We start from the raw sequence: 18,198 nt of genomic DNA, 5'->3' as shown, positions 1-18,198 counted from the left end.
CCCTTTTCATCGGAGCAATGCCAAAAAATATCGCATCACCTATCTCGTACTTTAGCTCTCGCCGGCGTATATCCGCAGAACTTTTTTGCTGACTCTGTGCCATCTTAATTCTTTCCCTGATAAGCTGGACCTTCTCAGACTCAGCGGTCTGCTGAACAAGCTTTGGCCCCATAATTTGCCGCTTACCAACCTCATCCCAGTACAATGAAGATTGACACCTTTCGACCATATAGTGCCTCATACTATTATTGTATGTAAAGTCAACTAACGGCAGATATTTAATCCAACTACCCCCGAAATCTAGTACACACGTCCGTAGCATATCCTCTAGAATCTGAATGGTCCTCTCTGACTGACCATCGGTCTGCGGGTGAAAAACGGTACTAAAAGTGAGTTGAGATCACAATGCTTTCTGTAGATTCTTCCAAAATCGAGAAGTAAACAGCGGGTCCATATTATGCGCTTATATAAAGTTTGGGCATTATTATTGTTAATTTTAATTTGTCTTCTTATTTAAAGTTTTTATAGGGATTTAATTATTTTCTTTGGGTGTTTTTATTATTAAAGTTGGTGCTTTTATTTAAGTGTATTCTTGTTTGGGTATTACGTTTAAAGTTAATATTTTTATTTAGTTGAATAATTGTAGGGTTTAGTTCTTTCATTATTCTAGCATTGAATATGGTATTTATTTAAGTTATTTCATGCATATTTAATTTTTAGTTAGAATTTAAATTCTATTGCAAAAACCTAAAAAATCCCAAGAAACTGAATCTGAACTATGTTCAGTAAATTTTTATTTTCTTAATTTCTTTTGAAATTACACAAGTTTGGAATTAAAAGGCATTCCTTGAGGAGACGATCTTACCCTTGGACTAAATATTACACGACATAATTCCTATACTTGGGATAGCTTCCGTGCTGCTCATTTTTCGAGTGAGTCAAGTTTTTTGTGCCGTTACGGGGAATGTTGGTTTTAGTTCCAAACTAGTGTTTTTCCCGTTATTTTAAATTTTCTCATGAAAAATAAAAATAAAATAAAAGAAAAAAAATTAAGTTTTGAAAAATAAATAAATAAATATGGCACCACCTGCACCGCGCACGCTTATGAATTTTTTGCAAGCTACACAAACCACACAACCATCTTGCATCATATTGCCTGAGAATGCATAAAACTTTAACAGTAAGCCTGGAATGATATATGTGATACCGCAATTTTATGGGATGGAGTGTGAAAATCCGTATCAACATTTAACTGATTTTGAGCTTGCATGTGTTACATTCATAGATGAGGCTGCTACTAATTAAGCAATTAGATTGCGTTTATTTCATTTTTTATTGAAAGATAAGGCTAAGACGTGATTTAATTCTCTTAGACCTAATTCTATCTCTAGTTGGACTGATATGCAAAATGAATTTCTGCAAAATTAATTTTTGTAGGAACAGATTAGTCGATTCATGCAAGGAGTTGATGAGACCTTCTAGGCTTGCTGGGAGAGATTCAAGGACCTGATGAACATATGTTCACATCACGAATTTGAATCTTGGAGGTTAGTGAATTATTTTTATACTACCCTTACCATTGTATGTAAACAATTTGTCCAAACTATGTGCAACAGGGAGTTCTTCAGTAAGGAACCGGATAAGGCTCTATCATTCTTTGATTATTTAGCTGAAAGTACCCAACAATGGAACACAATATGAATGAGCACCAATGGCAGTACAACCTCTTAGAGCGATCAATGGTGGAGGTAGATACGAGGTCAAAGAAGAAACTAATTTACAAGCTCTTGTTGCTACTTTGTCTAAAAAAATAGAGGTTATGGAGTCAGAGAAAGTGAAAGGAACGAAATTAGTGGAGGATTGTCTACTTTTACCAGGATTGCAGGAGAGTGGATCTGATCAGATGCAGTCAGAAAATTGGATCAACAAATCTCAAAATAAGCCATTCTCGAATACTTATAATCCTAGATGGAGAAATCACTTGAACCTATCATGGAGGAATGATCAGTTCGGTCCATTATCTTCGCAGGTTAAAGAAAAATTAGAGGAAGCAAGCCCAGAATTGAAGAAGTCAGTTAACGCGGAGACCGAGACTAGTAAGGAGTACCAACTTGTGGTACCTTACCCTTAGAGATTGACAGTTGTGGAACCATCATTCCCTACTGGATTAAATTTTAAGGAGTCCAATGCCGACGCGAATCCCCATAATGGTAAGGTGATGGGTACACCCGATAAAGAGGGTAAGCAGCATGGTGAATGTTTAATTTTCAAGGAACTAGGTACAAATTTTAATGTTGATGCTTCTGAAGAACCAAAGGTAACTGCTCTGACAACTTTGCCTCAAAGACAAGTTCTTAAAGAAGTGAATTTCCTGGAAAATATACTTAATAAAGATCCTTTCTTGTTAAAACAAGGAAGGTAGTCTGCACATGTTTGTCTGGTATCTTACAACGTATTGATTTATTTGAAGCTAACTTTTGTGCAGGTAACAAGACTGATTCGTTGTGGCGACTCAAATTTGGAGACTCTCCGGTTCAATTTATAGACCTGCACCCGCTAGATGAAATTCTATCAGAGCCTTCGTCAGACAAACTGTGATGTTTTTCTTTCCTTTATTTTCATTTTTTTACCTTGTTTTATTTTTAGTTAATTTTCAGGTACATTTTTCCTTAGTTTCAATTTTTCATTCCCCTTACTTCTCCACCCAGGTACGCTCCACTTCCCCGTGCACATCTTTTCTATTTCCCCTATACTTTTACATTGAGGACAATGTTTCACTTTAATTGGGGGGTAGATAAATTACATTGAATATTTTTTTTGAATATGGATGATTACGCCATGATTAAGATTGACTAATACCCTTTACATACTTGCATATAACCTAGGAGTTACACACTGAATCTGTATAGTGAGTTATTTATGTGTAGTTTCTATTTATATGGCTAATCTAGGAATTGTAATTGTATGTAGGTTGACTAGTAGTTCATTCGTGTTAATCTGGTTATATAAACTCTTGTATTTACATGGTATCTTATGAGGTTAAAAATACACGTTCACGTGACTTGTAGTACTTAGGGTTCCTTATGAGAACTGAGAGAGCACCCGTGACGACTATGACACCTTGTGAGGTGTTGTTGAGCCATTTATTGTTCTTTTGAATTTTTAATGTCAGCTCAGAGTTCATGAAACTCAACTTTATTTTTTTTTTTCTTATAAATATTCTTTGTACACTAGTCTATGTTTTTGACTTGCTAACCTAGATGTGACATCCTGTGGGGAGATAGGAACCTAGGTTTTGTAGTCTACTCAAGATGTGAAGGTTGAGCCACCCTAAGAGATAGGCTTAGTTCATGGACTACTGTTCGAACTTAATTCTCATTGGTGGTATGAAGACAAGAAAAGAAGTGTAATGATTGTCCTAATTGACAATGAAAAGACAGAAATTAAGGAATGAGCAGAAGAAAAAATAAGAAAATTAGAAATACACATGAAATGAAAGATTAATACCTGCTCCATAGAAATGCATAAAAATTCATGGACATGACACATGTTCTCCACATATAAAGACTCTTCAACCGCTTAATGCTTCATATGTATCCACGCCATGTTTGTGAATAAGTTGATCTAGGTTGGTCTTGGTTAGATATGACGAGTAGGCAAGAAGATGTTAGGGTGAAGGATCCGACACCTCATAAAGACTAGATCCTTTTCAGACTAGTCCACTCCATGCATTTAACATTTTTTCCTTGCAATATGTGGAATGTTTGATCGCGACACTCCTCCGTACATATGACGAGCGTATCCATCATTTTTAAGTGTTTTTGAGGGTATACTAGTTAGGTTGAGTCAAAACGACCGTTCTATAGGTGTCCACTGGTATCCTAGGTGTAACGAGTCACACACATCACACATTCCTTGAGATTTCACCTATTTATACTTGAATTTATATGATCGCATTAACTCTGAATTGTACTGCTGGTTAACTTCGTGTGAGTGTATTGCTCTTAATTGCTATATAACGATGAAACTTGCATGAATGACTTACTTTGGAGCTGTGTGCATTGTATATGATGACCTTGTGTGAAATTTGGTTATATTCCTGTATGTGAAACAATATGGTTGTGTTGCATGGGCAATAATTTCATGTTTGCCGGAGTTAATATTTATGGATACCGCCTTGGAGTTCATTCACGTTATTTGTTAGAGACTAGAAAATAATTAGTTGGGGGATGTGATTACGTGCTTAAACTGTGTAATTAGGTGCTTTAATTCATGCACCGAGGCTTATATTTATAATTAAATACCTAATTCTTATCAATCTTTTAGCATGGTGTCCTATTTATAATATTTGAATTTTTTTTGAGTAATTTATGAATTTTTGGTATTTTTTTATTGCAAGGCGACTATTGGAAGCTAAAAATTGATGGTACTTCATAATTTGTGCATAACTCTCTCATCCGACCTCTGATTCCGATGATTCAAGATGCTATAGAAAGATAAGAAAACACTCTACAATTTTCATGTTTTGCATTTTGAGAAATACTGTATCGACCTACTTAATTTACTACATAATCAACCATATTAATTATCATTAACTTAAAACATAACAAAGTCAACCCGAACCCGTGGGTAACGGGGACACACTTGTCACACATAGAGAAAACCTAAGCAGCAGCAAAGATAAATTTCATCCACCCAACCATATAGCAAAATATACCAGAGTACCTATGTAACGACCTACTTATCTAATCATTTAATAGAATATAATAAGTAAAATAGTCAACCCGAACCCGTGGGTAGCGGGGACACCTATCATACACAGCGAAACCTAGGCCGTAGTAAATATAAATTACATTTATCAACCATAAATTACATAATACCAGAGTCTACTACATCTCCAAAATATCATGTTTATATACAATCTCCTAAACATCAAAATAAACCTAGGATCTTACAACAAAAATAGCTGTGTGGCAACATGAATACTTAATGATAATATAGATATACGATACAATCTTCATACCAGAAAACATTCATCATTTAATAACTACAAAAACGTATACTTTCATATTTCTAATAAATCATACTAATCATAACTATCTGGTATAGCTAATAATACTGAAAACATACCAAGGATGAATAGCTAGTTGGTGTCATGTATTACCCCCTATGACGGGTTGTTCAGTTCGAAAGTGGGACCCGACAATGGCTGGCTGACTATTGCCGAGTCAAAAATATCTATAAGTACGATGGGCCCGCCATACCCTGGTCCAGACTACCGAGTGGACGTCTACAACTCTACACTGAAAGCCACATCAACTATCCATCTCCCACCCCCTCGTGGGGTGGTTAACACCAATCTGAACATAAATATCTGATCTATAAGTTACAGTATCGTGCTCCTGAACTGAACTAAACTAATATCTGAGTTCTGATAACATATAATACATGATAATATAGCGTTTAACATAAATGGATTGATAGCATTTTCTATAATTTCATAAATACGGTCTCGCGCTGAACATTTCAATAATACGGCCTCACGCCGAACATTTCAATAATATGGCCTCGCACTGAACATTTCATAAATACGGCCTCGCGCCGAAATCATATGTACACGGCCTCGTGCCGGCTATCAATCACGGCCTTGCGCGGAATATCTCATACATATCATTCTGAATAATAAATTAATTATCATGTATTTTCAACATCATTATGTGCTGTTTTATTTCAAATGCCTGTAAACATGCTTTACTCGTAAAATTGCCATACCATAATACTTTTCATGAAAAATAATATTCATGCCACACGTAGCTGAGTAAATTCGTACATTTCATTCTAAAATTACATTTCCTATATAACAATAGTATTTTCCCAAATATGCATTTTCTCAATAATATTCGAATATAATACATGCTTCCCTGAAAATTAATTTAATAATAAATAATAATAATAATACGCGTGGAAAATAACTGTTTGAGTTTATTCCCTTACCTGGTACTGAAAAGAAAACCCCCCTAAAAACCTACTCGTTCTGCACCTGCAGGGTTCCCCAATTAACACTCTGAAACCAACAACTCATAGAACTAAATTTCAGTATTTTCACGTGAGTATCATTTCTTATAACTGCGAAAATATCAAATTTGACATAAAAAGTCTTACCTCAACCTAGGAATGAATTTCGACTTGCTTCCACCAACGATCCGCTCCGACAGATTTGGAGAGAACTTCCACAGAAGTGTTGTAGTGGCCTCAGATTGTCGATCCGGCAAGTGACGAAGCCAAAATCGAAGAGAGAGGAGAGAGAAATCGTAAGGAGAGAGAAAGAGTGAGAGATTTTTGATTTTCTGCGTAAAAAATTTGAGTTTTTGCTATTTATAGGGCCGGATTCGTCGACGAGACATGTCACCTCATCGACGAGTCCTGTAGAAAGTTCATCGACGAACCTGCCCCCTCGTCGACGAATTTCAGACTTTCAAAAATTCTCTCTCCATATCTTCTCGTGGATGAAACTTGTCTTCGTCGACGAGGCCCTCTTGTACCCTCATCGACAAATCCCCTGTGTTCGTCGACGAGGACTTGAAAATTTTCCTTGGTCATTGCATCCCAAATTTCCTTCTATATTGTTTCCATTTCCCTCCCTCTTTATTATTTAAATACCATTATTTTTTGAGTCATTACAACCTACATTCCACCATATACTGTTTAAATATACAATCCTTAAAATTACCAAAAGATGAAACTAGGATCTAATACAAAAAACCAGCTGATCTTAACTCAAAACTTACCTTCCTAGCGGGGTAGCAAAAACTGTCTCAATGGTGGGCTCCATTCGCCTGTCGTTTAGGGTTCCTTGAAATTGTTTAAGTTGGGGTGAGACACCTCTCAGTAAGGGAAATGAACTAAATATAGTTGTATGACAACATGAATATTTGCGTGCTATACTAGATATACAGTACATATCACATGTTGAAAACATTGATAATATCATAGCTGAATAAATATACCATTTCATAAATATAGTGAATCGTACCATATTTTACTGTTTATAAAATCATCTGATATAACTAATAATTCTAAAATTTACCTAGAATGAATAGTTAGCTCATGTCATGTATTACCCCCCCATGACGAGTTGTGCAGCTCGAAGGTGGGACCCGACAATGGCTGGCCGACCACTACCGAGTTAAAAATATCTATAAATATGATGGGTCCGTCACACCCTGGTCTGGATTGCTAAGTGGACGTCTACAACTCTACATTGAAAGCAACATCGACTATCTATGTCCCACCCCCTCTACTAGCAGGGGCAGTTAACACAAGTCTGAACTGAACTGAACTGTATAGCTACGGTACCGTACTCTTGAAATTGATCTAAACTATCATCTGGGTTCTGATAACATATAGTACATGATAATATATTGTTTTAGTATAAATAAATTGATAGCATTTTCTAAATTCTGAAATATCATAAATAGTCATGGCCTTGCGTCGAATACATTCATAATTGCGGTCTTGCGCCGAAAACATGCATAACTGTGGCATTATGCCGGCTATCAATCATGACCTTGTGCCAAACATATAATACATACTGATCTGAATAAATGTACTGTTTATCATATATTTTGAAATCATGGTTTACTGTATTATCATGTTATTCCTAAAAATAACTGGAACTTGCTTTTCTGTAAAACTGGCTTAACATAATACAACATGCATAAAACAATATTCATGCCACACAATACTGAATAAAATCATAAATTCTGTTCTGAAATTACATTTTTTGACATTTCATACTTAAAGATATATATATATATATATATATATATATTCCTGTGTAATAGTAGTATTTTCCTCAAATATACATTTCTACAAATATGCTTATATATAATACATACTTTCTCAACATAAATCTTCTAGTAAATATAATAATAATATTCATGGAAAATTACTACTTTAGTTTACTCCCTTACCTGATTACTGAAAAGCCCTTAAAATAACCACCCTTGCACTCGTTGGGTTCTCCGTTCAACACCCTGAAAACAACATTTCCTTGAACAAAACTTCAATATTTCTTTGAGTAGTACATTTTCTACAACTGTAGGAAAGCCAAATACTAAATAAAAAGCCTCACCCTGAATTTGGGATGAAATCCAAGTTAAACCCACCAACGATCCACTCCAGTAGACTTGAAGAGAACTTTCCCAATAGTGTCGTGGTCACCTTGGATCGTTGAACCGACAAGAATCTGGCACAGAGTATTAGAGAGAAGGGAGAAAGGACAAAGAGGAGAGAGAGAGAGAGAGAGAGAGAGAGGAGAGAGAGGGTTCTTTGCGTGATTCTTTAGAAAAATTCAAGTTTAGGCTATTTATACACCTGCGCTTGTCGACAAGCCACGTCACTTCGTCAACGAGGCCATGAAGGAAGTTTGTCGACGAACGCTTATTTCTCATCGATGAAATTTAGAGTTGAAAATAGCCTCTCGGTATCTTCTCGTCGACGAGTCACATATCCCCGTCGATGATCCCAATAAGCCACTTCATCGACAAACACTTTGCGTTCGTCGAAAAGGACCTACTGTGACCCCCTTTACAATATCCTTTTTCTCCCTCTTTATTATTTAATCATTATAATTTCTTTAGATCTCTACATTCTCCCCTCCTTATTAAATTTCATTCTCGAAATTTACTATCCATATTATTCACTATCCCTTAAAAGCAAACAATCTACTTATTTTATTACTTACCTCACTTATGGCAAAGGAATATCATGGTTAGATTTAGAGTTTTGGGAGATTACATACATAAAATAAAATTCTCCCAAAACTAAAATACTACTTACTAACTAAACTACTACATACACTAACTAACTTGCAAAAGAAATAGTTCATAACCATTTATACTTCCTGATTACAACTGAACTTCACTGAACAATTGCGGATATTTCTGCCTCATTTGTTCCTTGAGCTCCCAAGAAGCTTCTTTTATTGTATGATTTTTCCACAGGACTTTTACTAGAAGAATCTTCTTATTACATAATTCTTATTCTTTCTTGTCCAAAATCTGTACTGGTACCTCCTCATAAACTAATGAATCACTGAGCTCTAATTCACCATAACTAATTATGTGAGAAGGGTTCGGGACGTATTTCCTCAACATGGAAACATGGAATACATCGTGTATCCTGGACACCACAGGTGGTAAAGCTAACCTATAGGCAGCCGGCCCTACTTTCTTTAGAATCTAAAATGGGCCAATAAACCAAGGGCTTGGTTTACCTTTCCTTCCAAATCTCATAACCCCTTTTAACAGAGCTATTTTCAAAAACACATGATCACCAATATCAAATTTCAATTTCTTGCAGCGGTTATTGACGTAACTTTTCTGTCAGCTTTGAGCTACATTGATTCTATCTTTGATGAGCTGAACCTTATCATATGCTTGCTATACTAACTCTGGCCCCACAACTCACCTTTCACCCATTTCATCCCAATATAGAGGAGAACGACATCTTTTACCGTAAAGTGCCTTAAACGGTACCATGCCAATGGCCTGATAATGTTATTGTACGTAAATTCCACCAGCAACATGAACTGTGTCTAACTACCCCCAAAGTCCAGCACACATGCTCGAAACATATCTTCTAGTATCTGAATCGTCCTCTCAGTCTGCCCGTCTGACTAAGGATGAAATGTCGTGCTAAAAGATAACTGAGACCCTAGAGCTTCCTATAAGCTTCTCCAAAATCGTGACGTGAAACACGGGTCTCGATCTGACACTATAGAGACTGGCACTCTGTGAGAACGAGCTATCTCCTGAATATAAATCTTTTCCAGTTGGTTAAGGGAGTAGCTGATTTTGATAGGTAGGAAATGGACGGTCTTAGTCAAACAATCTATAATCACCCACATTACATTCTGGCCATGCAATGCGGACGGCAGCCCTGAAACAAAATCCATAAATATGTGATCCCATTTCCACTCTGGAATAAAAAGTGGCTATAACTGACCTGCTGGCCTCTGGTGCTCATCTTTTACCTGTTGGAGCATCAAACACTGTGCTACGTACTCGGCAATATCCTTCTTCATACCACTCCACCAATACGACTCTCGCAGATCCCTATACATTTACGTGCTGCTGGGATGAACTGTGTATAAAGATCTGTGAGCCTCTTCTAAGATGGCATTTTTAATATTAGTATCAGCAGGAACACATAATATAGAATGGAACCGAAAAGCTCTATCATCTGTAATACAAAATTCCTCTCCTTGACCACCCCGTAGTCTGACCATCATCCCTGCTAATTCTGGATCCTCCTTCTGAGCAGCTTTAATCCTCTCATGCAGAGTAGGCAGCACCACTAAACTAGCAATACATATCTGAGGATCACTCTTAACCAACTCTATACCGAATCTCTCCAAATCCTTTATGATCAGATACTGAATCTCCATAACTGTCAGCGTTGGTCCTACAGACTTCCTGCTCAACGCATCAGCTACCACATTTTCTTTTCCTGGGTGGTAACTAAAAGTACAATCAAAATCTTTAATAAGATCCAACCACTTTCTTTGCCTCATGTTCAGTTTCTTTTAAGTGAAAAAGTACTTTAAACTTTTATGGTCAGAGAAGATTTCACATCGCTCGCCATACAGGTAATGCCTCCAAATCTTTAATGCATGTACTACTGTCGCCAATTCAAGATCATGGATAAGGTAGCTCTTTTCATATTCTTTCAACTACTTGGAAGCATACGCTACCACCCTACCATGTTGCATCAATACACAGCCAAGTCCCTTCAAGGACACATCACTATAGATAACATAACCCTCACCCCCTGACGGGATGATCAACACTAGTGTTATGACAAGTCCTTGTTTCAATTTTTGAAAGCTCTGCTTACAGCTGTTGTCTCATTCAAATATGACGTTCTTCCTAGTCAGTCGCGTTAGAGGCCTTGATAGCGCTGAGAATCCCTCAACAAAACGATAGTAATAACCAGCCAGCCCCAGGAAACTGTTGATCCCCTAGACATTCCTCAGTGTAGCCCAATTCACTATTGCATCAACTTTACTTGGATCCACGGAAATTCCATCCCCTGAGATGGCATGCCCCAAAAATATAACCTTCTCGAACCAGAATTCATTTGCAGAACTTGGCGTATAACTTCTTCTCTCTAAGTGTCTGTAAGACCTGCCTTAAATGTGTCTCATGCTCCTCAAATAGACCAGTACATCATCAATAAAAACATAAAAAAACTGATCTAAATATTGGTGGAAGATCCTATTCATCAAATCCATAAATATTGCAGAAGCATTCGTCAGACCAAAAGGTATAACAAGAAACTCATAATGCCCATACCTGGTTCGAAATACTATCTTCAATACATCGTCTGCCCTTACCTTTACTTGATGATAGCCTGATCTGAGGTCAATCTTAAAATACACCCATGTACCCTGGAGCTGATCAAATAAATAATCTATACGGGGTAGAGGATACTTATTCTTAATTGTCACCTTATTAATTTCCCTATAATCTATACACATCCTCATGGTCCTGTCTTTCTTCTTCACAAATAACACTGGAGCTCCCCACGGAGATACACTAGGCCGTATAAAACCCTTATCAAGAAAATATTGCAACTGATTTTTTAATTTTGCCAACTCTGCTGGTGCCATTTGGTAAGGTGCTTTAGAGATCGGCATTGTACCCAGAAGTAGATCAATAGGAAAATCTACCTCACGATTAGGTGGCAAGCCTAGTAACTCATCTGGAAACACATCTATAAACTCTTTTACTACTGGCGTACTAGTGAGCTTCAATTCATTCCTTGACATTTCTTTCACAAATGCCACAAATCCCTGACAACCACTCAGGACCAGTCTCCTCGCCTAAATAGTTGAAACTAACTGAGATAGAGATTGCACTTGTGACCCTATAAACCTAAATTCTGATCTTCCCGGAGGTCTGAATATCACTTCTTTTGAACGATAATCTATACTGACAAAGTTAGTTGCTAGCCAATCCATGCCGAATATGACATCAAACCTGTATATGTCCAGTACTATCAAATCAGTAGACAAAATTTTCCCTTGTATATCCATTGGACAGCCCCAGAGCACCCTACTACACCTCACTACTGACCCAATCGGTGTAGTTACTAACAGTTCAGTGTCTAATAACTGTGTTTCTGCCCCACACAATTTAATATATCTCATAGACACGAACGAGTGTGTGGCACCTGAATCAAATAATACAATAAATTTAAAGGAAAGTATGATAACCATACTTGTCACCACATCGCCAACTATCTTAGCATCACCTGACGTCAAAGCAAAAACTCTATCTAGAGCCATATTGCTCTGCTGGCCTCCACGTGGCACCTGATAGCCTCCCTGAATAGGTCTAGGAATGAGAGCAGCTCCATTCTGATCTTGGCAATCTCTCATCATATGTCCTAAATCCCCTCATCGGTAGTAGATGCCACACCTAGCACGACACTCCTCTAGGTGTCTTTTCCCACAATTTTGACAAGCTGGGAATGACTGCATACTTTGAAACCCATGATTCCCCGACTCCTGCCTCTGATCCCTATAGTAGCCACCTCTTTTCCATGAACCACGACTGAACCCCAGCGGGAAACCATAAGGTGTGGATCTCTTCCTCTGTTTCTGTTCCTCAGCCTCCAACCGCTCTCCAGCTTCTCCCATAGTTACCCTATCTTTCAGCTAAGCAAAATCTTGCAATTTTTGTATCGACACTTGCTTATATAATTCTTTACTCAGACCTCTTTCAATCTGTCGTACCTTCTTCATCTCATCTGGAATAGTGTACGGAGCGAAGCAAGATAACTTAATGAACCTTATCGCATACTGTTGTACGGTCTACTGTCCCTACTTCAGATTCAAAAATTCCTCAATTTTAACTTCCCTAGATGAGGCTGGAAAATATCTCCTTAAATCGCTCCCATGTCATTTCTATAGGCACTGTCCTCTGCTACTCCAGAAGTTTCGCTGCCATCCACCCTCTTTCAACCTCTTAAGTTAGTTTATACATAGAAAATAGAAAACACCCTCTGCTCCTCAGTACACTGCAATACTGCGAACACTTTTTCAATCTCCTGCACCTAGTTTTCAGCGACTGTAGGATCAGTTCCTCCTGAGAAAGCCAGAGGTTTCGTCTTGATAAACTTCTCAATCGAACTACCATGACCCACAGATGGGCCACTCTGTTCTCTGGAGTTTCTGGCAATTTCAACCATGACTTGCTGAGCCATGCTGTGCAATATAGTATTTGAGTCACCACCCATAGCGCCTGAGGGTCCAGAACCCTCATTACCGCTAGTATGGACACTACTACCTCCAGGGTTCATCTTGAAAAGAAAATAATTTTAGCTTAGGACCCTATTACCATAACATATCATCTAACTAGTATATTATATCCTTAACTAATTCATCATTGCTGATCTTGATTCAAAGTTCAATCCTACAAACTAGATACCCAACCCGTCAATAGTTTACCATGGATTTCCTAAAATTGTCACCCCAGGAAAGACACACAAACCATCACGGAAGTCCTACATCTAGACTACAAACCAAACCTCAAATTCCATTATCCTATACTATGGTATTATTACTGTTGCATTCTAGAGTCTACAAAACCTAGCATCCTAGGCTCTGATACCAAACTGTAACGACCTGCTTAATTTACTACATAATCAACCATATTAATTATCATTAACTTAAAACATAACAAAGTCAACCCGAACTCGTGGGTAACGGGGACACACCTGTCACACACAACGAAAACCTAAGCAGCAACAAACATAAATTTCATCCACCCAACCATATTACACAATATACCAGAGTACCTACATTTCACCATATACTGTTTAAATATACAATCCTAAAAATCACCAAAAGATGAAACTAAGATGTAATACCAAAAACTAGCTGATCCTAACTTAAAACTTACCCTCTTAGCGGGATAGTAAAAATTGTCACAACGGTGGGCTCAGTCCGCCTATCATCCCTGAAATGGTTTAAGCTGGGATGAGACACCTCTCTGTAAGGGAAATAAACTAAATAAAGTTATGTAGCAACATGAATATTTACGTGCTATAATTGATATACAGTACATATCACATGTTGAAAACATTGATAATATCATAGCTGAATAAATATACCATTTCATAAATATACTGAATCGTACTGTATTTTACTGTTCATTAAATCATTTGATATAACTAATAATTCTGAAATTTACCCAGGATGAATAGTTAGCTGATGTCATGTATTACCCCCCCATGACGGGTTGTGCAGCCCGAAGGCAGGACTCGACAATGACTGACCGACCACTATCGAGTTAAAAATGTCTATAAGTACAATGGGCCCATCACACCATGGTCTGGACTTCTAGGTGGATGTCTACAACTCTACACTGAAAGCTACATTTACTATCCATCTCCCACCCACTCTACTAGTAGGGGCAGTTAGCACAAGTCTAAACTAAACTGAACTGTATAGCTACGGTACCGTGCTCCTGAAACTGATCTGAACTATCAACCGGGTTCTAATAACATATAGTACATGATAATATACTATTTTAGTATAAATAGATTGATAGCATTTTCTGAATTCTGTAATATCTTAAATAGTCATGGCCTTAGGCTGAATACATTCATAATTACGACCTTGCGCTGAAAACATGCATAACTTCGGCCTTGCGTCAGTTATCAATCATGGCCTTACACCGAACATATCATACATACTAATATGAATAAATGTATTGTTTATCATATATTCTAAAATCATGGTTTACTGTATTATCATGTTATTCCTGAAAATAACCGAAACATGCTTTTCTGTAAAATTGGCTTAACATAATACAACATGCATAACATAATATTCATGTCACACAATACTGAATAAAATCATGAATTCTGTTTTGAAATCACATTTTCTGACATTTCATACTTAAAGATATATATTCCTATGTAACAGTAGTATTTTCCTCAAATATACATTTCTACAAATATGCTTATCCATAATACATAATTTCTGAACATAAATCTACTAGTAAATAATAATAATAATTTTCGTGAAAAATTAGTGCCTTAGTTTACTCCCTTACCTGATTACTGAAAAGCCCCTAAAATAACCAGCCCTGCACCGATTGGGTTCTCCGTTCAATACCCTGAAAACAACATCTCTCTGAACAAAATTTTAGTGTTTCTTTGAGTACTACATTTTCTACAACTGTAGGAAAGCCAAATATTAAATAAAAAACCTTACCTTGAATTTAGGATAAGTCCAAGTTAACCCCACCAACGATCCACTTCAGCAGACTTGAAGAGAACTTTCCCAGGAGTATCGTGGTGGCCTCGGATTGTCGAATCGGAAAGAATCCAGCCTAGAATCTTAGAGAGAAGGGAGAGGGGACGAACAAGAGAGAGATAGATAAAGAGAAAGAGAGAGAGAGAGAGAGAGAGAGAGAGAGAGAGAGAGAGAGAGAGAGAGAGAGAGAGAGAGAGAGAGAGAGAGAGAGAGAGAGGGTTCTTCGCGTGATTATGTAGAAAAATTTGAGTTTAGGCTATTTATACACTTGCACTCGTCGATGAGCCACGTCACTTCGTTGATGAGGCCATGAAGGAAGTTTGTCGACGAACGCTTATTCCTCGTCGATGAAATTCAGGGCTGAAAATAGCCTCTCGGTATCTTCTCATTGACGAGACACGTGTCCCCGTTGATGATAAGAATAAGCAACATCATTGACGAACGCTTCGCGTTCGTTGATGAGGACTTGCTGTGGCCCCCTTTACAATTTCCTTTTTCTCCCTCTTTATTATTTAATCATTATAATTTCTTCGGATCTCTACAAATTCTAACTGCATCAAGGTCGAAATGAGACGTGAATTTACCATACACTGTTTTTATGAACTGTTTTGGAATTACTCCATAATCTGGGCATAACTTTCTCGTTTGAGCTCCAATCAAGATGATTAAAATTTTTGGGGAAAGCTGAGAAAGAGGTCTACAACTTTTGTGTTTTGATATTTGAGAGATACAGATGTTTACTAGGTCAAAATCAGCATTGAAGTGCAGAATCGATTATGTGTTAACAAAAGGAAGGAAAAAAAGAAAAAGAGCTTGATGTGACCACGTGAGGGCCACATGCTACAAGCTGTGGACGTGTGGGTCTTCTAGTTGCCGGGGGTTGGGGCTGAATTGTAAAAAGAAGGGGGATTTATGGGTTATTTTGAAAAGTCAAAGGGAGGCACATAGAGTTTAGCTAGTTTTTTTTTTTTAATCTTTCTTTTTGGGGTGCATAGGGGGCAGCAAGGGAGGGCTGCTATGGCTTGGATTTTTTCTCTTTTCTCTTGCTATCTCTCTCTCTCTCTCTCTCTCTCTCTCTCTTTGAATTTAGTTTATTTCAATTCTAAGTTGGGATTAAATTTTTTTTTTCAATTAGTTATTTAATTTAAGAATATTATTATTAGATAAATTTTTGCTCCATCTCTCTTCTTTTCTCTCTGTTTCATTCTCTCCTTTCTTTTAAATAATTGTTTAAGTTCTGTCGCGACGTCCCGGGAGCGCGTGTGCCCCGGGCGGCGAAATTAAAATCATTTTTATATTTTTAGGAAAAATATGGTGTAGGAGTCGCCACTAACCTTTAGTGCGGTTAGAACACATGATCACTACCCCGTTAGGGGTAGAATCGGTCTACATTACCAGAGTTGGGGTCGGGAGTTCGGTTACGCGAGGGGAAGGTACGAGCACCCCTTACGCGCCCGTTCTTAAGAACGGCACCTAATTAATTTAAAATTATCCCTAAGTTAATCTAATAAATCTTTACATTACTCCTTTTTATGAATTTATAAATACATAGGAAAATAAATAAATATATACATATATTCCCTCAGAGCTTAGGGTACGTGATGCCCAAAGGCTAATACTCCTTGCAATTAAATCATAGGGATAATAAAAATCAATAAAATATCTAAAAAAAAATACGCTCCCAGATTTTGAAATTGTATATAAAATTTTTATAGGAAAAATACTAGTATGGGAGGTTTTAATATATGGTGATAGAGTCATAAGCAACTCACACTTACTAAAATATCATGAATGTCAAAATAAGTAATTAGATACCATAAATACATCTCATCACATGCAAACATAATAGCAATACTATAATACTATCACTATATATATCAAAATACTAAAATATATATATATATATATATATATATATATATATATATCATATATGCTTAGATCCTAAAAATTCTAAAAACACCATAAACAGTATATTTTTAATCAAAACCCTAAGATATATACGTAATTAACATAGCAATAGGGAAGAACCCAAGGTATACGGTGGTAATGCAACAATACTAATAATCCAAAAGATACCATATTAACAAAATCATAATAATAGTTCAAAACATACCATATTAACATGAAATAACCGAAGCCCTAATATATTATAATAATAATACACTACTTGTACCCATAATACTACTATAAAAATAACACAACCAATATGTATATATGTATATATATCATAGCACATAATTACCAATGATAAATGCTACTAGAATAAAAAGGTGTATACATCATACTATTAATAACAATATAGGCTCTATATAACTTTAATTTGATCATAAACAATAATATCCAATAATAGAAAAAAATCAAACCCTAAAAAGGAAATCAATGTGTAACAATATGGAAACAATAAATACATATATATATGATAATATAGAAATAGTCAAACTATGGAAATCAATACGTGATAAAATGGAAACTCTGCAAATCCAAATAAGGAAACCCTAAAAATGAATATGAAATTTAATACATACCCTAAATACAACAAAAGTATAAGCTTGAAGGTTAAAACAAATTTTAATTGTAACACTTACAACAATAATAATGTTCATTAAATAATATGCACCACCAAAATACCAACAAGAATATCAACTAACAAATTTTACGAACCCTACAACAATGGGAACAAATCAACTAATATTCACCAAAGAAATTAAAAGATTATCACGACAAGGATATGTAGCCTGGAATAATAATGTTAAATCATGAAACACGCATAGCTAAATACATATATAAACTGCTTAACATAATCAACAATTATTCGTAACGATATAAACAATATAAACCCTAAATATAGACATGCATACATTAAA

General features: G+C 36.5%; 1 protein-coding gene and 1 non-coding gene across 4 annotated transcripts in view; both read right to left on the bottom strand.

Annotated features, from left to right (window-relative positions):
* Positions 1 to 18,198, bottom strand: part of LOC131161871 (glucose and ribitol dehydrogenase-like) — a 105,288-nt gene that overhangs the window by 9,993 nt on the left and 77,097 nt on the right. The window lies entirely within an intron of this gene.
* Positions 1,428 to 1,535, bottom strand: LOC131163206 (small nucleolar RNA R71). Its single transcript, XR_009138983.1, has one exon. It is a non-coding gene; the product is annotated as a small nucleolar RNA R71 (small nucleolar RNA).

Source organism: Malania oleifera, chromosome 8 (genome assembly GCF_029873635.1).
Source record: "Malania oleifera isolate guangnan ecotype guangnan chromosome 8, ASM2987363v1, whole genome shotgun sequence".
NCBI classification, from domain to species: domain Eukaryota; kingdom Viridiplantae; phylum Streptophyta; class Magnoliopsida; order Santalales; family Ximeniaceae; genus Malania; species Malania oleifera.
Note: the sequence above shows the minus strand (reverse complement) of the source record. Positions and strands in the feature narration are given on the sequence as shown.